We start from the raw sequence: 23,108 nt of genomic DNA on the forward strand, positions 1-23,108 counted from the left end.
TCACCAAGAACCTGCAATCAGGAGAGCAGAAAGCCTCCCAGGGGTCCACCACTGCCCTTTTTGGAGCCCCTTATCAGCCAGCCAGCCCCAGGACAGCACTGTCTGATCCTGGTCCAGCCCAAATCGCCATCACCCTGTGTTGTGGGAGCTGGCCACTTCACCAGAAACTCTGTGTCAGAAAAATTTCTCTTCCTTTTATGTCCGGAATTGGCGGGTTCTTGGTCTCACTGACTTCAAGAATGAAGCCACGGACCCTCGCGGTGAGTGTTACAGCTCTTAAGGTGGCGCGTCTGGAGTTGTTCGTTCCTTCTGATGTTCGGATGTGTTTGGAGTTTCTTCCTTCTAGTGGGTTCGTGGTCTCGCTGGCTCAGGAGTGAAGCTGCAGACCTTCGTGGTGAGTGTTACAGCTCTTAAAGCAGCGCGTCTGGAGTTGTTCGTTACTCCCAGTGGGCTCGTGGTCTCGCTGGCTTCAGGAGTGAAGCTGCAGACCTTCTCGGTGAGTGTTACAGCTCATAAATGCAGTGTGGACCCAAAGAGTGAGCACTAGCAAGATTTATTGCAAAGAGTGAAAGAACAAAGCTTCCACAGTGTGGAAGGGGACCCGAGCAGGTTGCCACTGCTGGCTCGGGCAGCCTGCTTTTATTCTTTTATCTGGCCCCACCCACGTCCTGCTGATTGGTAGAGCCCAGTGGTCTCTTCTGACAGGGCGCTGACTGGTGTGTTTACAATCCTTGAGCTAGATACAGAGTGCTGATTGGTGAATTTACAATTCTTGAGCTAGACATAAAGGTTTTCCAAGGCCCCACCAGAGTAGTAGCTAGATACAGAGTGTCGACTGGTACACTCACAAACCCTGAGCTAGACACAGGGTGCTGATTGGTGTGTTTACAAACCTTGAGCTAGATACAGAGTGCCGATTGGTGTATTTACAATCCTTGAGCTAGACATAAAGGTTTTCCAAGGCCCCACCAGAGTAGCTAGATACAGAGTGTCGACTGATGCATTCACAGACCCCGAGCTAGACACAGGGTGCTGATTGGTGTATTTACAATCCCTGAGCTAGACATAAAGGTTCTCCACATCTCCACCAGACTCAGTAGCCCAAATGGCTTCACCCAGTGGATCCTGCACCAGGGCTGCAGGTGGAGCTGCCTGCCAGTCCCACGCCGTGTGCCCGCACCCCCAGCCCTTGGGTGGTCGATGGGACTGGGCGCCGTGGAGCAGGGGGCAGTGCTCGTCGGGGAGGCTGGGGCTGCACAGGAGCCCACAGAGGCGGGGGAAGGCTCAGGCATGGCGGGCTGCAGTCCCGAGGCCTGCCCTGCGGGAAGGCAGCTAAGGCCTGGCGAGAAATCAAGCGCAGTGCCAGTGGGCTGGCACTGCTGGGGGACCCAGTACACCCTCCCCAGCTGCTGGCCTGGGTGCTAAGCCCCTCATTGCCCGGGGCTGGCAGGGCCGGCCGGCTGCTCCAAGTGAGGGGCCCGCCAAGCCCACACCCACCCAGAACTCCAGCTGGCTCGCAAGCGCCACTTGCAGCCCCGGTTCCCGCTCGCACCTCTCCCTCCGCACCTCCCTGCAAGCTGAGGGAGCCGGCTCCCGCCTTGGCCAGCCCAGAAAGGGGCTCCCACAGTGCAGCGGTGGGCTGAAGGGCTCCTCAAATGCCACCAAAGTGGGAGCCCAGGCAGACGAGGCGCCGAGAGCAAGCGAGGGCTGTGAGGACTGCCAGCATGCTGTCACCTCTCACTTTTACAATGATGAGGGGGAACCTTCAGACAGTGTCTGATTAGGGTGGGTGGAGGGGGGGTTTCCCAGAAAGTCAGGCAGGGCAGGGCTGAAGCCCTCTGGGTTACCTGAGTGCTTTTGATATGAAGGCAGGTAAGACTGGACAGGTGGGGATGTTAATGAAGGGATGGACTAGGGTGTGCTGAAGAACTCCACTTGGGCTCTGCACACCAGGGAAAATGACCATAAAACATCCCATCTTCACTGCTCAGAGAAGGCTAGATCTGCTGTGAGCTAGAAAGCCATGTGGGGGCAGCTGATGAGTCATCAAAGGGGAGAAATCTGAGAGCCATGTGCTCCACAGGCCTCTGGTCCTTGTTCAGGCAGCAGGGCACTGTGAGATGTGGCTCCTTGGTCCCTTCCAGCCACCACCTTGATTGCCTGCTGCAGGGAAAGAGACTGAAGCCCAAGAATGGGGTCTTGCTCACCATAGGATGATGGCTCAGTGTGCAGAGCTGAGCTATGCATGGCCCAAGAGGCAGAAGGTGGGGATGACCCAGGCTGAGCTGCGGGAGCCAACTGAACATGTACTTGCTAAGAAGCTGTGGGCTAAGATGCCTTGGGACCCCAGTCTGGGTCTAGAATTGTAACAAAACAGGCTACTGGTAAAAGTTCTTGGGAAGCCAACTCACTTTTGCTGTCATCCGTGGGCAAACATACCAAGCCTCACCACTTCCCACTCCCTCTGAAAGCCACCTGCCCCTCTGATTGACCACACCACAATGGTGTCACTCTGTAAGGCACAGGTAGACAATGCATCCGGCCATGCACACTCCAGGGCCCACACATGTCCAGAATACACTGGTTCTTGTTGAGACTCCACTCTTCCAACTCAGACAAAAGCTCCCCAATCTCCTCAGCCACTCCCAACAACTGGAGGCCTGAAAACTTTCATGCATGCCGCTACGGTCTAAAGCACTTGTGGCGGTTTTGATTTTCATTTTCCTGATAATCAGTGATGTTGAGCACCTTTCCATATGCCTTTTCACCAACTGGATGTCTTCTTTGGCTAAATGTCTATTCAAATCCATTGCCCATTTACAAATCTGCTTTTTTGTAGGCTTCTTGATGTTTTTCTCTTTTTTTTCCTATTTATTTATACAAGTTCCTTAGGTACTTTTTTAAATGATTTTCAATTCCACTGCCCAGTTATAAATCTGTCTTTTTTTTTTTTTTTTTTTTTTTGAGATGGAGTTTTGCTGTTGTTGCCCAGGCTGGAGTGCAATGGTGCGATCTTGGCTCACAGCAACCTCCACCTCCCAGAGTTAAGCAATTCTCCTGCCTCAGCCTCCTGAGTAGCTGGGATTACAAGCATGTGCCACCATGCCCAGCTAATTTTTGTATTTTTAGTAGAGACGGGGTTTTTCCATGTGGGTCAGGCTGGTCTCAAACTCCCGGTCTCAGGTGATCCATCCACCTCAGCCTCCCAAAGTGCTGGGATTACAGACGTGAGCCACTGTGCCCGGCCAATTATCCCTTTTTGTGTTTTTTTGGGGGGTGGGGGGAAGAACAGAGTCTCGCTCTGTCACCCAGGCTGGAGTGCACTGGTGTGATCTCGGCTCACTGCAGCCTCTGCCTCCCAGGTTCCAGCGATTCTCCTGACTCAGTCTCCCAGGTAGCTAAGATGATGGGCATGCAACACATGCCCAGCTAATTTTTGTATTTTTAGTAGAGACAGGGTTTCACCATGTTAGCCAGGCTAGTCTCAAACTCCTGACCTCAGGTGATCCGCCCACCTCGGTCTCCCAAATTGTTGGGATTACAGGCGGGAGCCACCACTCCCAGCCCCATTTTGTGTTTTAACATCAGTCAACACTCCTATTTTAAAATAATAACAATGAATGGCGGTACCTTAGAACAAGGGAATTATACATCTTTCTCTTGTCGTAGTGGAGACATTTTGTCTATAAAATGTTATTCACGGATGAATTCATGAGAACATTACTGTGAATTTTAAATCCATATACAAGTGTATGCTCATTCATGAATATTTCAATAAAATAAAACTAATAACAAAAAAGAATTCCAGACTTGAAGCAGTTTCAGGAAAAAGGAGTTGGCAGTATGAAGTAAAATAGCAAAAAATGTTTTTTTTTAAAAAATGGGTATATTTGTGTCTACAACTTTTTTTTCAATTATAGCATTAGACAATGTGTATATATATACATATATAAAGCAATGGAAGTAGCATTGTTTTCATACTAGTCTAGAATATTAAAATATATGTAATATGTGATCAGCAAAATAATGGCCCCCCAAAGGTGTCCACAGATTCCTAGAACCTTACATGAAAACGGTACATCATGCATGTGATTCAGGTAAAGACCCTGACATGAGGAGACTACCCTGGTGCTGTGGAATGAACGTTGTGTTCCATCAATGTTCATGTGTTAAAATCCTAACCCTCAAGGTGATGGTATTAGGAGGTTAAGCCTTACGGGAGACTCTGCCCTCATGACTGGGATTAGCATCCTTATTAAAGGCACAAGGGAGCTTGTTTGTTCCTCTCACCATGTGAAGACACAGCAAGAAGGAAACCTCTATGAGAAAGCAGACCTTCACCAGACACCAAAACTGCTGCCACCTGGATCTTGCACTTCTCAGCCTCCAGCGCTATGAGAAACAAAGTTCTGTTATTTATAAGCTACCTGGTCTAATGCATTTCCTTGTAGCAGCCTGTATGGATTAGGACAGTGGGCTCATGTGGATGATGACGGTGTCTCCATTCAGGACTAAGTAAACACAAGTCCTTAACGGTGGAAGAGAAGGGGGAAGGAAAGAGCCACAGAGACATGTGGCCATAGAAGAAGGGTCCATGAGATGCAAGGCTGCTAATGGTGAGAGTGGAGAAAAGCCCAAAGCCAAAAAATGCAGGCAGACTCCAGAATGTGGAAAAGGCGAGACAAAAGATCCTCTACAGCCTGTAGAGATGAAGGTAGCCTTTCCAACACCTAGATTTTAGCCCAGTGAGATCCACATCACACTCTGACATACAGGAGTGTAATAAATTTGTTTTACACCCTGACATGGTGGTAGTTTGTTGTAGCAGCAATGGACTAGTAATATATAAATATATATATAAACACACACACACACACTACCCCCCCACCGCACATTCACACACACATAACTATATATATATATCCTGCCCTTCAAAATTGAAGCAGATAAACTATACATTAGCACTAACTTAGCTGGGTGTGGTGGCACATGCCTGTAGTCCCAGCTACTCAGGAGGCTGAGAGGGAGGATCACTTGAGCCCAGGAGTTTAAGATCAGCCTGGGCAAACACACTGAAGCCACATTTCAAAAACAAACAAACAAAAAACACAACAAATCTTTGATTAAGCTCATTTCCCAAATTTGAAGAGGAGACAATTATTAGATAAAGAGGAGAAAAGAGAAAGGTAGAGCTGCTGACTTCTGTGGTGGAAGCACAGGCACAGGCCCAAACATACTCCTGTCCTCCTGGCTTTCCTGTCCCTTCTCATAAGGGACACAGGAACCTCTCAAACTGAACCATGGATCACAGACCCATACTCAGAACTCAATACAGTTTTGTTCTATGATTTTTTATATATCTGTGTCCTTGTTTCTGCCTCCCATTCCCAACTCCCTTACTCTAGTTAGAAAAAAATGACTATTACCAAATATGAGTACATCCTCATGTACTAATGCCAACTGATCACCAGCTGGTTTTCTTCTTTTACAAAGTCATAAATCTTTAGGCTTTAACACATCTTCCAAGCAACAGAATGTTATTTTCCAGTTCATTAACACAAATTCTATATTTAAAATGAAGACTTCACAAGTTGATTTAAATAACATATTAACGAAAATAGACTGGCCATGGTTCAAACTGACATTTTAATTAAATGTGATGATAGGTTGAGTAACCTAGCAGTACTCTAAAATGACTTTTGGTTATGGCTTTTTCCATATTATGTTTAGGCTGAGGCATCCCTAAATGATTCAATCGTAATTCCCCTTCTTAAACATGAGATTTATCTTTACAAAATAATTTATTTTCTTAAAATTAAAAGCTAATTCTATAGTTCATGCATACATAATCTCAGTAGATATCAGCTGTATGTGTACACACATACATATAGGTATTTGTATATACACACATTACATAATTAAAAAAAACTTATTAGTAGGGTACCACCACGAAGACAAACAGGCTTTGTGTAATGTGATGGAAACACAATTGCAGGACAAACAACAGGCTGCTGTGAGGGCTGTATTTACCCTTTCTGCTCTAAGACTTGGAAAAAAATTCGATAATGGATATTTAATCCCCATAACAGAAAATTTAGGGTGCAGAAAACTTCCCACAATTTTTATAGACAATGGCAATAGAAAGGCATTCAATGCAGGGAATACACAATGTGACAGTATACAAAAATAAGGAGGTTGATGGTTTAGATTTAGAGACGAGAAAGAAATAGTAGATGATGTCATAATTCTCCTTTTATGGAGTTATGAAAATTCTTCATTTGATATATGGTCAGGTGCTTTCAAATGTCAATGAGAAAAATATTTAAAGGAAGAATCAAATCTAAGACGTAGAGAGATCTTTATAAAAGTGACCTTCAGGCCAGGCACAGTGGCTCACACCTGTAATCCCAGCATTTTGGGAGGCCCAGGTGGGCAGATCACGAGGTCAGGGGATCAAGACTATCCTGGCCCACATGGTGAAACCGCGTCTCTACCAAAATACAAAAAATTAGCCAGGAGTGGTGGTGTCTGCCTGTAGTCCCAGCTACTCGGGAGGCTGAGGCAGGAGAATCACTTGAACCCGGGAGGCAGAGGTTGCAGTGAGCTGAGATAGCACCACTGCACTCCAGTCTGGTGACAGAGCAAGACCCCATCTCAAAAAAAAAAAAAAAAAAAAATTTATTCTAATTAGGTATAATCATCAGCACATTCTTGAGCACAACTATGCACACAGGCACTTCCGCATTCACAAGTCATGCTGTGTGCACACACTGATGCCCCTAGATTCCTTTTTTGAAGACATGGTGTCTTGGTGTGTCACCCAGGCTGGAGAGCAGTGTTAGGATCATAGCTCACTGCAGTCTCAAACTCCTGGGTTCAAGTGATCCTCCTACATCAGGCTCCTGAGTAGCCTGAACTACAGGAATGAGCCACCATGCCCAGCCAATGTTTTCATTTTTTTTGTAGAGATGAAATCTTGCTACGTTGCCCAGGCTGGTCTTGAACTCCTGGCCTCAAGGAATCCTCCTGCCTTGCCCTCCCAACATGCTGAGATTACAGGTGTGAACCATTGTGCCCAGCCACTGGATTCTTTATTAAGAAGAAAACTTGTTTGCTGACATGTAGGCAATGAATTGATGAATAGTAGTTCATAAATTACTAATTTACAAGTCAATATAAATGAGTTGAGTAAACACAAAGTAACAGCATAAATTAATAAACAGCTTACGACTTCAAGTTTCTTTTTTTCCTTTAAAATGTAGCTCTGACAGAGACTACTACTTGTCCATTCCATGGAAAAGTCAGAGATGGTTAAAATGTCAGAGGTACACTTACTAATACCTTGCTGCCTTTTGTGTAGCTTCCTTTCAGTACTTCACCAGTTGGGATTGACACACATCTCCAGCTGGGTTCAGGAGCCAGACAGGAGCACACAGAATGGGGAATCCAAAGCCATCTCTGACACTAAAAGCAATGAAAACAAAAATAACCAAACATATTATCAAGAAATGAATAAGAGATCGATATCAAATACAGTAAGAAGAGAAGAAAGCATTTAATCTGCCAGGCTTTCATTCTGACAAAATAATTTACAACACGCATGTCTCTATGTGACATGTGTGAATAGAAAAAGAAGAGGTGACAATAGAGTAAAGGATTCCTCTTCCAATTGTCTGTGATCTATCCAACCTTTGTTACAGGTCAGAGAGTTCTCCAATTTATAAATAAACAACAGAGATAATGTGGCAACCAGGACACAGAGACGTACTGAGAGTACCGCTCAGCTCTCTGTCTAGGCCTGATTCTGATGATCCCTGACAATGAGCGCTGTGAAACTTACAGCAGATCAATACACATACACACAAACACACAAAAGAGATACTTCATAGGCAAAAAGCACCAAAGATATAAAATAAAATGCCTGAAAGACCATAAAACGACTTCTGATGAAATGCTGTTTTCATTTTGCAGTAGTAAAATATTCACCACCAAACCTACAATTAGCTTAAAAATTACAGTAAGTACAGTACTTTTGGATCCCATCTCCAATTCACACCTTATCAACATGTAATAATCACACTGTAACTACAACAAAGCTGGATGGACTTTATATGCTGAATACAACTTGTACACTAAGAAGGAAATTTTTTGAAATACTGAGAATACAACATTTGTATGCCATGCTCTATTTCACAAGTTAAAAGAAAATACAATCATTTCTATTTTTAAATGTATTGAAATAAAATACAGAAAAGAGTATTCTAATACCAGTTAACATTAAGAGAATATAGCTCTAAACCAAAGATCTTGGATCTTCTAGAAAGACAAAATCAATCGGTATAAATTTGGGTAAGAAAAAAAAATTAAGAGATCAAGAAAGGAGAGAAGACATTCGCACAGAATCATCTCCAAAAATGGCTTTCCGACGCATTCGACCAGTTTTCAAGTCCATTTGTTTTTCCTCCTTTGGCATCAACAGCCTATATTACCAAGGAAATGCAAAATAATTCAATTTGTACATTAATCAGCTAATCTAGAAGTGGCAATATAGTCAATGAAAATACAAAGAAACAGAAAATGTCAATGAATTGCTTAAGATGTTTAAGATGACGTAGTGTAGGGAAAAAATTATCTGATAAACACTGGAAGAGTTAACAAGCAAACTCAGGCATGGTTCCCTAACACCACACTTCAAAAGAACTTACAGAGAGAATAAAGGAATAACCGTTAAAAAAAAATCGAATTTTAGAAAAAAATTGCTGAAAAGGGAAGTTAGTGTTTTGTAGATCTTCTGGAAAACTGATTAATTTCTAAGCTAAAAACACATGATCCTTAAGAGAAATGGCTGAGTCCAGGCCCAAGGCAGGAAGAGGACAAAATGAGCCTGGATCCTCTTGTTCTGTCAGAAAGTAAGAAATGCTCAAAGACTAACAGAGACAGTTGAAAGGGCACAGGAGACAGGCTGAAGGCTCCCGCAGCCGAATCTGGGACAGCATAGGCATCAGAAAGAACAATGACAGTGATGGAAAATAACCCATGGAATAAAATGCAAGTGCATTAGTCAGCAGTGATACCAAAATAAAGGGGAGAAGAGAAAGCTCTTTGTTAAAAATGCCAGGTAACAAACGTAGAAGGAATGACAGAGGAATAACATCCATTTTAAGTCACCAGTGCCATAACTGATAGAGAAGATCATCAGGGGGCTAAAATCACTGGATGAAAGAAAACTATATGAAGCTTTTTAACGTAGCACAATAGATAAAAGTATCAAAACATAAATTAGAAAAAACTAAAAATCATACCATAAGAGATGGATAAGTTAGAATACAGGAATGACAGGCCAGGCATAGTGGCTCACATATGTAATCCCAGGATTTTGGGAGGGCAAGTCGAGAGGATTGCTTGAGCCCAGGAGTTCAAGACCAGCCTAGGCAACATAGTGAGAACTCATCCCTAGAACAAAACAAAAAAAAAATATCTGGGAGTGGTGGTGCACTCCTGTAGTCCTAGCTATTTGTGGGGCTGAAGTGGGAGGATCACTTGAGCCTGGGAGTTCAAGGCTGCAGTGAGCCAAGATCACGCCACTGCACCCCAGCCTGGGAGACAAAGTGAGACCTTATCTCAAAACAAAAACAAAAACAAAGAAACCACAATAACAAAAAAAATTGGTAACAACAAAATCATGACTACATAAAGACTGTATAGAAAAAAATGCTCAGAATATAGAAACAAAATTATGTATTTTACCTGTAACTATATTAGAAGAGAGTATTCTTGTAGACAAGGATGACTAGAAGGATACGCAAAAATGAAAATAGCTAATAACACTCATTATGTCAGGCACTGTGGTAGGCAGTCTATGCACATTGTAACAAATTACATACTACGTTATCTCAAAATATTCAGATAAATTTTACTGGGAGTCATAAATCAATACAACAAAATCAATGTTTTGCAAACATCCACTAAGCATAAAGGTATACAAATTCCCAACCCAGGCTGAAAAATAATTCACTTAAGCCACACATCAGTGGAAACCTACCCATGGGAGATAATACAACATAATCTAAATAAAACTTTCAGAGACAAGGCATGTGGCTTCTGGACAGCCACAAACTCCCTGACTCTGCTCTAGTGTTTTGGCCACCAAAAGAAAGTCAAGTGGCATCAGGTCTCTTAAAAACCAAAAAAGCAACCTATGGAAGATGGCGTGGTATTTGAGGAATATTTGAGGTCTGTTGAAAAATGCATCCTGTATTTTTTTTTAAGATAAGACTCCCTCGTAATGTCAGGTAAGTGAAGAGCCCTCAGAGACACATGCACACACAAAGAAAAACAAAACAACACAGAATGAATCCCACCAAAATGTGTTATGATGGCAGAATTACGGGTGATATGATCTTCTGTAATATATCTTTTTATTAAAAATAGAAAAAAAGCAGACTTATCCTTGATTATCTACAGCCTCTGACCCAAGTGGTTTGGAATCGGAAAACAGCATCACTCGACTTGAAGCCATCTTGGCATCAATGGTGGAGTAGGTGGAGATGAGACTCTAGACCAGCTCATGGCTGGGCCCCACCTCGTCCTGTCAAGGCCACCAAGAAAGGGCACGTGAGGAAAGCACAAAGATCCTGGAGAGACACTGGTTTCACTCAGTTTCTCAAAATTATCTTAGACACATTTCCTGAGAACCTTTCTTAATGCCACAGAAACCAGAGAAGAAAATCCTTACAACAAAGCTTGAAATGGATCCCCATCTTCATTAAACTTTTCCAAAGCTCAGTGAGTATATAACCTGATAACCTAAACACCTAGCTAGAAAAACCTCAGTTCCAGTGCTACAACAATGCTAGCTTTTCTAACATTTTTAAATAACCCTGCTTTTAACCCAATAAAATTCAACTACAGAACTAAGAAATAAATATTGGAAATCCACTTTAAAATAATGAGGAGACCACTGTGAATGAGAAAAAGAAAAAGACAAACGAGCGCTGGAAAGCACACTGATTTTGTAGAAACAGAAATAAGCCGTGCAGGTGCCACACTGGCAGCAGTGCCCATGCTGGGGCCACGAATCAAGGAGGCATGGAGGACAGGACTCTTCTGCTTGGTACAATGAAAAAAAGGTATTCTTTTTATTCTACATATTGACAATATGCATTTGGGCCTTTATTATAAGTACAAGAGAAAAATCTTCAATATATAAAAGCTGACTACATTACTTTTTTGGATTAAAAAATAGATTCTAAAAGAATAATGAGAGTTCAGGGCATTGACTCCTGCCTCACTGATGCCTGAAAACCGTGGCTGCCACCAAGGTCAACATAGACAGCGTCTTTGTCATACAGCACACCCCCAACTCCAGAAAGAGGCACATAAACCAGCTGCTCCTTATTTAAACAGCACTTCTTTTGTTGTTCGGGAAGAACTCAAGGGTCTGGGAGGAAACTGACGTCACTCATGGCAAAATCTTCTACCCCTGGAAGACAGGACCCAAAAAGCCAGCTTCAACTGACAAGAAGTCAGTAACTATCTACTGTTGACTGGGGGGTTAAAAACGATCCACAGTCCAAGGGCTTAACCCATGACCCTAAAGAAGGGCATTGTGCCACACTGGAACAGTGGCCCTCTAGCTACAAGACAAGAGGTCAGAGAAGAGGGATTCGGTAACACCTTTGCAGGCCTACACATAGCTGGCTTACTTTTAAAACCTCCAGCAAGGCCATCTTCCCTTGTTTGGTCATTTTTCAGTTTTCCTGAGAAATGAAGCCATCCCAAGAATCCTATGTGTAATTCTAGTACGTTCTAAAACAAGAGAATACCTGGCATGTGAATTTGGCTTTTATTTTTCAAGTGCGCTCCTCTTAAATAACCATAAAGTGACACCTGCCGGTCACATTTGATGCGTGTTCAGATATCCTCCGGGTTTGTCAAATCTTCCATCCTAGAAAAATAAACTCAATCATACAGCAGAAATGAATGCCAAAAGTTCCTATACCTCCTTTCATGTGTCAATGACTCATCACACTCTTGTCCACTAAGCACATCATTTAGAAACTAGAAAATGCAGAAATAAGGAAGCACCATTCACCATCCAGCAGAGGAAAAGGGGCAGGCACACAACTGTGTCTCTAGGCTGAAAGTGACATTCATTCCGTAAGACACCAGACAGGGAGATGACGTCCACCTGGGGTCAGGGATGAGTGAAGAACATATTCAGAAAATCCCTTTCTGGAAGAGGGAGAGCCTGTGCTCTGGGATTTGTACTGTGGCTTGCATTCTGCCAGGTGGAAAAAGGGTATTCCAGGCTGAGAAAACCACAGGACAAAGAAGAACTCAAAGGAAAGAAACTCAAGGCACACACGAAGGACTCAAGCACCCGAGCACGAAGGCAGCATCACTGAAAACTGAGGCTGAACGTAGGATGGGGCCACATCCTGTAGCCTTAAATGCTTCCAAGTCCTCCCATTTTCCTAAACATCTCATAATTTATTTACTCCCAAAGGCACAGCATCTTTGAGCAATGATAGAAGTAGACATTTTCCATCAACTACACTTCTACCTGCACTATTCAAACAGGCACAAAATAAATCCTATCAGTGTTCTTTTTCTAGCCTTTTTAGCTTTGAAATATATGGCCCAGGAAGAAAAAGTTTACAATCACTTTTTACCTGTCTGCCAGGATATAAGGGTGAGAAGTTTGCCATGTGAGAGGCCTAAACTTCATAACTGTAATAAAATGGCCCAGATTGTGGATTTCTTGGTTTTGATATTCTCCATGCACCATTCCAGAAAGGTAGAACAGCTTCGCAACCTAAACATTAAAGGAATATTAAAAATTAAATTTCAATTAAATTCTCGTCAATACTGCAACAAAATAAAAGTTCTCAACAAGAAGCAATCCTAAGAAGGGAGACTTCCAGCAAAGCCACTGTCCTGAGGCTTCCAGAGCCTTGCTGGATTCCTTCAGGACTTATTAGAACCCCACAGAGGCAGACTGCTCTGCAGCCGAGCCAGGGCATCCGTCTAAGTATGGCGAGGAGAAGGAAGTGAGACATATCAGCACAGAAACGGTTCTGTGGCCAATGGACCAGAGCAGTATGGAAAGGAAGGGGCAGTGCCTGGTCCTGTACCTGGGAGAAACTTCTGATATACTCTATTAAGTCCTGACCCCAAAACACCCAGACATTGCCTGGTGCAGCAGGTATGGAGAGAAATGAGATACACCAAGAGGCCCAGAATAACCACTCTCTTGAGGGAAACCTTCCAGAGACTGGGAACACATATACAAAGGGAATTCAGGAGGCAATTCCTAGAGAGACGTTTAGTAACATCTCTTCAGTCTTTTTGTTTGTTTGAGACTGTCTCACTCTGTCACCCAGGCTGGAGTACAGTGGTGCACTCTCAGCTCACTCCACCCTCTGCCTCCCAGCTTTGAGCAATTCTCACGTCTCAGCCTCCCTAGTAGCTGGGATTACAGGTGCACACCACCACACCCAACTAATTTTTGCCTTTTTAGTAGAGACAGTGTTTGGCCATATTGCCCTGAGCGCGAAACTCCTGGCCTCAAGCGATCCACCTGACTCTGCCTCCCAAAGTGCTGGGATCACAGGCATGAGCCACTGTGCCCAGCCTCTTCAGTCTACTTTAAAAGGATTATACTGTTAGTTTCTAACAATTATTTCTCTTCCTACCTGGTAAACTTCTGTGCAGAACCTGTGTTTTAATCGCTTCTTTGTCTTCTTCAGTTGCTTATTATGCTTGAAGGAGTCGAGGTGGGTGAGAACTCCCATAATTTTAGGAAAGCCATGTACTTCACAGATGTTTAGAAACTCAAACGTTTCCATTTCGAACCCAAAGCTGACATCTATAAGCATCAGTACCTACAAGCAGAACACATTATTTCTCAAAGAAACTACCAAAACAGACCACCTACACTAGGGGTTGGCAACTGGCCCACAGGCCAAATCCAGCCCATCACCTGTGTTTGTGACTAAAGTTTTATTGGAACATAACCACATTAATTCATTTACGTATCGTCTATGGCTGCCTGTTCACTACAACTGCAGAGCTAAGTAGCTGCAGAAGATATGATCCACAAAGCCAAAAATATTCACCTGGCCCTCGACAGAAAAGTACCACTGCAGACTAAATCAAATGACTACACAGGCATCACCCAGACAGAGAAACCACCACTGTCTGACTTGCTCTAAAAGGCAACCATAAGACAATGCCCACTAGGATATAAACTTCCATTTTAAGAATTCTAATGCATGAGAAGTAACTCAGAAAAGACTGGGTCTAACCTGGCCCTTACCTAAGAAATCTTTATTTAAAGAAATGAAGTTTTCTGTAACGTATTTTTAAGCCAAATAACAGGTCTCTGACGTCCAAAGAATGGGAACAAAGTGATAATCAATGAAATATATTAAATAGTTACAGAAAACCAACCTCTTTTTTCAATCTCCTCACAGAAAAAAAAAAAATCTGTTTTTTTGCTGGGAAATACGCAATGGAAACCTCTATCTTGTATGTAAATTTGTATAACTCAATTGCTCAGAAATTTTTTTAAATAGCTACCAGTTTAGAATTAAGTAAAAAAAAAAAAACAGTAAGATTATGATGAATGGTAGTCTATAAGAAAACATAAGCAGATAAGACCAATTTTTTTTTTTTTTTTGAGACGGAGTCTCGCTCTGTTGCCCAGGCTGGAGTACAGTGGCACAATCTCGGCTCAGTGCAAGCTCTGCCCCCCGGATTCATGCCATTCTTCTGCCTCAGCCTCCTGAGTAGCTGGGACTACTGGCGCCCACCACCACGCCCGGCTAGTTTTCTTCTATGTTTTTAGTAGAGACGGGGTTTCACAGTGTTCACCAGGATGGTCTCGATCTCCTGTGATCCGCCCGCCTCAGCCTCCGAAAGTGCTGGGATTAGAGGCGTGAGCCACCGCACCTGGCCAAGATCAATTTTTAAAATTTAAGACACTTCAAAGATGCAAAATAATTTCAGAACTGATTCCTGGAAACTTGTAGTTTCAATATTAAAGATAGTTCTGTTTTTATCTTTCCATGGATAACTAAAACTAACAAAAAATGGAAACAGAAATGCCCATCTTTGATTAAACCAGGAAACATTCAAAACCCAAAACCACAGAATATATGAAGGTGGGCTTGTAGGAAAGCACAGCTGCCACTGCAGACCAAGGCAGCAAGCAGAGCTTTCCAGCAACACTGGACCAGCTCAAAGAACAGGTGGAATATCCTCACACCACATCTGATGCCACAGAGTGCCAAGGGGCAAGCAGCTGGTTGTAGGGTCAGGAAAAACAGGGAGCAAACAGTCCCTCAGCTGCCAATCTTTGTCATCTAAGCCAGTGTTACTCCCCTAATCCACACACGCATGTACACACCCAAATCCACATATTGTGTGTGCCTCTGCCGTACTCAGGAGGCTTTGACAACCCAGAACAGAGCAATCAACATAAGCTAGGCTAAATAAATTATGGTGCATCTACAGAATGGAATATTATATTAACAAGAAGAAGGCAGGGCTACAGTACTGATTATACACCTCCAAGATATATTACATGAAAAAAGCAAAGCCTAGAACAGTGTATAAAATAAGCTACCGTTTGTGTTTTTAAAGGGTGGCATGTGTGTTTATATGTATCTGGAAGGATACTGCTCTGCAGAGACCTGAGAGACCAGCGGTTACAGCAAGGAAAGAGAAAATGTGCCTTGTGTGTACCCTGCATTACACTTAGAGTGCTTTACCAAATGTGCTATTTTTGAAACTCTTAAAAAGATTTACACAGGCATCTCTCAATGATGGTTAAGAGGCTGGGAAGGGGAGCAGGGAGGGAGGGACAAAGAGGGAAAGGTTAACAGGTACAAAAATACAGTTAGATAGAATAAATTCTAGTGTCCAATAGCACAATAGGGTAACTATAATTTATTATATAATTCAGAATAACCAAAAGAATGAAATTAAAATGTTCCTAACACAAATAAAATATAAATGTTTGAAGTGACAGATATCTGAATTATCCTGATTTGATCATTACACATTGTATGCTTCTATCAAAATACTACATGCACCCCATAAATATGTACAACTATTATGTATCCATAATAACTAAAAATAAAATGTAAAAGCATCTCTTAATATGTATGTCTTTAAAATTAGAAACTTGCTACATTTCAAATAAAAGAGAAACAAATGACTTCTATGAACTATTTGAATTATTTTAAGTATAAAAGATTCAGTAATCTTTACACAACTTTATATTGATTATACTTATTTTTACTAATAGTAGCATTACATGATCAAAATTTGAATGTTATTTAGTTTTCTGACATTACAATGGCACAACTTTAAAATCTGTATTACTTTTTCTTTCATATTTTAGGAGTCTTCCTGGGCCAAACTATAAAATCTGTAGCTCTAGAAAAAACTAAGTAAAAATGAAAAAACCAAGTTATCTGTCACCCCACACTTCCTAATCAATACGGCTTATTTTTTTGCTAATTTTTTCTTTTTTTTTTGAGATGGAATTTCGCTCTTGTTGCCCAGGATGGAGTGCAATGGCACAATCTTGGCTCACCACAACCTCTGCCTACCAGGTTGAAGTGATTCTCCTGCCTCAGCCTCCTAAGTAACTAGGATTATAGGGATGTACCACCTCACCTGGCTAATTTTGTATTTTTAGTAGAGATGGGTTTCTGCATGTTGGTCAGGCTGGTCTCGAACTCCCGACCCCAGGTGATCCACCCACTTCAGTCTCCCAAAGTGTTGAGATTACAGGCATGAGCCACTGTGTCTGGCTTTTTTTTTTTTTTTTTTTTTTGTATTTTGTTTTTGCTAATTTAAAAGATAGTTAATAGAATATCAGAAATAGTGAACGTTATCATTTCCATAAATGCAAGAGTGTGTACATTTTCCATACACTGAGTACTGCTACATTTTCTATTGATAAATTCTGACCACTTCTTCAGGCAATTCATGTACTTACTTTAGCATTATCATTAAGGATGAAGGTTCTAGGACCATCAGGAACAAGGGTCCCATCTTCACACAAGTTACTTAACTGCTGGGGGGCTCTATTTCATCTTATGTAAACTACAGATAATACCTACTCACCTCAAGGGTGTATCAAGGGCTTATGTAAGCTAAATTTGCAGAAAGCAGTTAGCACAGTGCCAGGAAGGGTCCAAGAAGAAATGGTACTTACTATGAAATATTTGTACGTATATATGTATGCATGTTAATGAGCTCTTATTAGCTGTGTTCATTAAAGGTTTTCTCCATCCTGTGATTTGCTTTTAGATTTTGGAATACATTTCATTGTGCACATTCCATTTGTATTATTAATATAACAACATTTATTACTATTATTATTATCATCATCAATTCAGTCACATCTACTGTATCTCTGATGAAGACCATGATTTCTTTAATAATCATAAAACTCTCTTCCCTTCATCACGGGGTAAATAACCTATCACAATGCTGTAAGTCTCCACCAGCAGCCCAGGCTGCCCCTGCTGACTTACCAGATCTGCTACTTTAGCCAGATCAATCATCATGTTAACGTCACATCCACATTCAATAATGGTGAGTCTGCGCTTTTTACCTATAAGTGAATAGATGAAAATTTTACTTTAAAAAGACCCTGAAAAAACTCTAACCATCAACTCTAATTTTCATTTTTTAATTGCATCCAGTAAAACACCATATACATTTACGGAGTGTACCAGAAGTTCATTTTTATAGGCAAAAACTGGTAAAATAAAATAAGTTCCATCCTGTTTTTCTTGCTGTGTTCTAAATTTAAATAATATCAAAAGTCTACCCAGATGAATACAAGTGCTCAAACAGGGAAAATTCTGACTGCACAGGCTCCATGATAACCATGATCCTGCTGTTCAGCTGCAGGCCAATGTCTTTGCCTCTATCAAAACTTCCCATGTTCCCACTATCGCTAAAAACATCCTCAAACATAATGCAACAGAATATTCATAACGATAATTATGTCTAAATTAAGGTAGTAAGAAAACGGTCAAGAAAATATGGGCTGGGCACAGTGGCTCACACCTGTAGTCCCAGCACCTTGGGAGGCCGTTAGGTGGATCCCTTGAGCTCAGGAGTTTTGAGACCAGCCTGGGCCACATGGGGAAATCCCATCTCTACAAAACCAAAAAAGAAAGAAAGAAAAAGAGAAAAATTAGCCAGGCATGGTGGCATACATTACTCAGGAGGCTAAGGTAGGAGGATTGCTTGAGCCTGAGAGGTTGAGGCTGCAGTGAGCAGTAATCACACCCCTGCATTCCAGCCTGTGCCACAGAGTAAGACTCTGTCTCAACAAAAGGAAAAGAAAATATGGATGCTCCAAATATAAAGAAAAACCTCAATCCAACTATATTATTGCAATAGCAAGAGATTTCAGAGTATACATTGCCATTCTACCACTGGAACTTTGTTTCATCTTCCCTCAAACTTGGAAAGGTCACCATCTCCCAAAGTAGACAAATTCTCCTAGGAAAAAGAGAAAACGCGCACCTCCACCAGCATGTGGCTTCATAAGGGCAAGCACGTGCACCTGGCACATAGGAGGTACGTGCTGTCTGTTAAATGATGTGTTCACAGTGACCAGGCCTGCTAGGCCCTTCCAAGGAACATGCTTGGCAAAGCCATAGAGCACTCAGGATAAGATATGTATCACATCCTCATCTCTGGGAACTTACCCTTTTCTGAAATTAAAGCTAACTTAGTGAAAGTATAACAGAAGTAACATGATATGACAATATTTAACATGTTCCACTCGAGAAAACAACAAACATACACATGTCCCTCAGATGACAACAGCCACGCCAACTCTGTGTCTGCAGCGGCATCTCCTACCTGACACGATTGTCACAGGGCCTCTGATCTCGGTCAACTTCTGCCAGGTGAAGTTCCGAATGAGGCATTATATCAAAGTGCTCTTTCCAACTTTGGAGGCCCCGTCACCACTACCACTATTGGTGGGGGCTCTAGTGGAGTTCGATCAACCACGGGAATATGATGCTTTTTTGGTCTTCAAATCCTGAGTTCTATTCATTAAAAAAAAAAAAAGGAAACACACTTTCAAAATAGAGTAAAAGGTATCAATCTTATAAGTAGACTTTTTTAGTATACTTACAGATGTGAGTACTTTAGTATATTTTATAGAGAGTACAACAGACAATATATAAATATAATTAACTTGTCAATTATTAACTTCTGGCCCCCATCCAAATAACTGCTATTCAATAAAGATGTAACAAGATGACTTCAATAGTATAGAGAGTTGAAAATTAAACACTCTTTAAATCTGACTGTTTTATGGGTGATTTTAATAGTTTTTTAAAAACCAAAAGGTAAATACCGAGGCAGTGCATCATAATGGATAAGAGCAGAGGCTCTGGAGTTAAATTTGGCCCTCCTACTTACTGGTTATATGATTGGAGGGAACCTGTTTTCTTGACCTGTTTTCTTGTCCATAAAAAGAGGGCAAGAATGATTCCTACTCTGGTAAGGCTGCTGGAAGCATTTAGTTGAATAATGTTTAAAGTACACTGCTAAGAATATCATAAGGACTCACTAAATAAAGCTATGTTAGTATTAAATATTGTAATTTTTGTATTTTATATTACAACCTCGTAAAACATATCCAGAGGGAAAAAGCACACTTATCACCATAGAAACAGTTTAAAGTTTAGGAATAAACAAATTCTATAAATTCTTGTATCTTGGGCAAGAAACACCAACCAGTGTGCAGATGCTGGAGGCAAGGCAGATTCTATGGTAAAGCTTCTCACGTTTTGGTAAAAGCCACACAGCATGCATCTCCATGTCCTTTGGAGCTGGACTAGACTTGTGAATCCAAATGTCACCTGTGAGAGGCTCCTACTATTTAAAAAGAATCAACGGAAGAAGCATCAGACTGTAGCTAAACATACCTGTGAAAGGATCGAGCCATCCACACAGCAGACTGAATTGCAAAAGCGTTGGGATTTCTCTTCCGGGCATCTTCTTCACCTCCTAGCTGAAGATCCTGCAGATGCCACCTCTTTTTCTTTTCATCTTTGGGTCCACTGTTTTTCTTTCTGTGTTTCTTCTGGTCCTTAGTCTCCATAGTTGGCTATTTACCAATAACGAGTAACTCTAACCTACAAGGAAGAAGGTTGGGGTAAGGAGATGGGAGAAGCATTTTACAATCCAGGCAATACCCAGGGAAAAACATTAAATTTCATTTATTTATGAAGAGATGGTGATATATTTGCTCACTGAACAAGGGTAGAAACTGCTTAACCATTCCCAATTTCATTTCTCTCTGTTATGCTATAAATTAGATGAGTTACCTCTGCTAAGGGTACATTTTATGGTTAAGTTACTTTTTATTCATCTTAAGTGTCAACATCACCAGTATCTACTTCTGCAAGGATGGAAATATTCTATATCTGTACTTTTCGGCCATTTAGCCTTTAGCCACATGTGGTCACTTAAAATGTACTTAGAGGAACTGAAAAAATGAATTTTTAATTAATTTCCTTCTAACTCTAAATAGTCACATGTGGCTACCATACTGGACAGCTCAGACCTAGATATCAATGGGACTAATGAAGTGGTTTCCTAACTTAAACTAAAAAATTGTAATAAAAAATTTGAAACGCTTTTATGAACTTCCAATAGAATCGCAGTATTACTTTTAGTACCTGTTGACTCTGTAAAACTCCTAAATTACAACTCATCTACATACATTTGAAAAATAGCAATATCTGTACGTGTGAGATACGACTGGTTCTAAATGATGCCTGGAGACCCCATGGACTTACAGAGAGCCTTCCAGTGATTTCTGAGGTACCTGGGAATCTGTGCCAATAAACTGGTAATCACTGAATTAGTGAGTCTTTTTAGGATATCGTGCTGCATAAAATCTGACAGCTTGATTGAAAAAAAGCGGCGCAGGGTGCCATTTCATTCAATTAAGGTCCTGTATTAATTCCGTTTAATAAATGTTTGTGTCTGTCTATGATGTGCTAGCCACTGTGCCAGTAAATGGATATACCTATGATCTCACTTGCAGAGAATCCAAACTAGTATCTTTCGTGCCATGCAATAAGGGCTACATTGCAAGGCTGCACAGGGTGCTACCGGAGCACAGAGGTGAGTCAGAGGCTTCCCACAGACACACACAGGAGCGGAAACAGAAAGTCTTTATATATCACCATAATGACAAGGAACACCGGCCGGGAGTTAGGAGAGCTGGGCACTAGGAACGCTTTGAAACTGAGTAGCTGTGTGATTTCAGAGATTATGTTGCTTCTCTACTATATTTTAGTTCCGAACTTGTACTAATGTTTCTCTTCCTTTTGCTCTTGGTGGGAAAGGCAGAATTAAAGGTCAACAGATTCGGCTCAGGTCTAAGTCGCCGGCCGGGACCACGTCGCCAGGAAACGACGTCTCCCCGACACCTTCCCTCCCCGTCCGGGCTCTCTGCAGGGATTCATCCCGTCACTCTCCCAACGACCCCCGGGCACACCTCAGGCAGATGCGAAATATGCTGCTCCTCGGGAGCAAAGATGAACCAGAGGACCGGGGGAGGACCTTCCCACTCGCACGACTCACGATCTTCCCAGTGCCCCACAGCCAGGGACCCCACCGCCGCCTACCCCAGCCCGCTGCACCACCGAACCTGCTCACAACTGCGAGTTCTCAGGTCCGCTTGGACACCGCCGGAAACGGAAATTCACAGTGGCGCCGACTCGCCAGAGGGAAACAAAAAGGCAGAAAAAAGAGACCGCCGCCTGGAGAACTTTCAGGGGAAAGCTCAGAGTGGGCGCCGGCGTCTGTGCGCCGTGCGTTCCACCGCGTCGGCGTCCCTCCCGATTCCGCGCCACACCCGCCCTCGGAATCCGTTGTCTCAACTCTCGCGGTGGGACTCCCGAGCCCGGTACACCAAGCTCGCCCGAGTCTTCGCGGAAAGCTAGGGCAGCTGTGCGGCCTGGCGCGGGTTACTTGGTGCGGTGCAAAAAGCCAGAACCAGACTCATTTGGCAATGAGCTCTGGGTGTGGTCTCTTTTTTTTTTTTTTTGAGACGGAGTCTCACTCGGTCACCCAAGCTGGAGTGCAGTGGCGCAATTTCGGCTCACCACAACCTCTGCCTCCCGAGTTCAAGAGATTCTCCTGCCTCAGACTCCCAAGTAGCTGGGAATACAGGCGCCTGCCATTATCCTGGCTAATTTTTTTGTATTTTTAGTAGAGATGGAGTTTCACCATGTTGGCCAGGCTGGTCTCAGGTGATCCACCCGCCTCGGCCTCCCAAAGCGCTGGGATTACAGGCGTGAGTCACCCTGCCCAGCTGGTCTCTTGTTCTTTTTAAGCAAGACACTACATTGAATAGTGCAAATCAGTGGGCATTATGTTATTTGTAGCTCATTCTCAGTGCTAACAGCAAGAGAAAGTCTTGTGAAGCACAGCCCCTTGAACTATACTGGTGCGCAATTTTCCTTTAAGTGATAACAAATCTCAAATCAAGGCCTAAGGGTGGGACGCAATTGTTTTTGTTACTCATTTCTAGATGTCAGCTGGAACGTGCCGCCCTCTTTGTCCTAGCCCCACCTAGAAGTGCAGTGTTGGTGGGAGAATGTATTCTTCTCTCTGCTTTCAGGACCGTTACGTATGCTGGGGAGCCTGGCAGTTGGCGCCAGGCCTGACCCCAGACAGTATTTCCTTCAGCTCCAGCATTTGAATTCTCACTGTTTAAAAGCCTTTGGCACTCGGTTTGCATTTCTGTATTCATAAGTGTTAATTATTCATGAAAGCAAACTGTGGGAAAACTAATTCTTTAAATCACCTTTACTAGACCGTTTTTCTTCCTTGCTTTCATCCTTTTTCTTGATACTTATACAAATAATATAATTCTAAGTTCTGTCTGTAAAAATATTTAAACAATACAGATAAAGAACAGATCACTTTTTAATTCAGCCAGCTGGAACGTTAGGGATATGTTGGGAGTTAGGGGTTTGGTGTAAAGTAAGGCATTTTATTTTGTTTACATGGATAGCAAATTGCTTCAACAAGTT

General features: G+C 42.3%; 2 protein-coding genes across 2 annotated transcripts in view; one reads left to right on the plus strand and one right to left on the minus strand.

Annotated features, from left to right (window-relative positions):
* LOC129480910 (arf-GAP with GTPase, ANK repeat and PH domain-containing protein 5) overlaps positions 1 to 23,108 on the minus strand; it is a 273,520-nt gene that overhangs the window by 147,017 nt on the left and 103,395 nt on the right. Inside the window, exons 8-11 of the mRNA XM_063638115.1 lie at positions 13,698 to 13,886; positions 12,675 to 12,817; positions 11,826 to 11,947; positions 7,342 to 7,464 (exon numbers count right to left, since the gene is read on the minus strand). The gene's annotated coding sequence lies outside the window, so the exon portion shown is untranslated. The remainder of the gene's footprint in view (positions 1 to 7,341; positions 7,465 to 11,825; positions 11,948 to 12,674; positions 12,818 to 13,697; positions 13,887 to 23,108) is intronic.
* GLUD1 (glutamate dehydrogenase 1) overlaps positions 1 to 23,108 on the plus strand; it is a 225,577-nt gene that overhangs the window by 86,092 nt on the left and 116,377 nt on the right. The gene's annotated exons all lie outside the window — the stretch shown is intronic.

Source organism: Symphalangus syndactylus, chromosome 4 (assembly GCF_028878055.3).
Source record: "Symphalangus syndactylus isolate Jambi chromosome 4, NHGRI_mSymSyn1-v2.1_pri, whole genome shotgun sequence".
NCBI lineage: Eukaryota > Metazoa > Chordata > Mammalia > Primates > Hylobatidae > Symphalangus > Symphalangus syndactylus.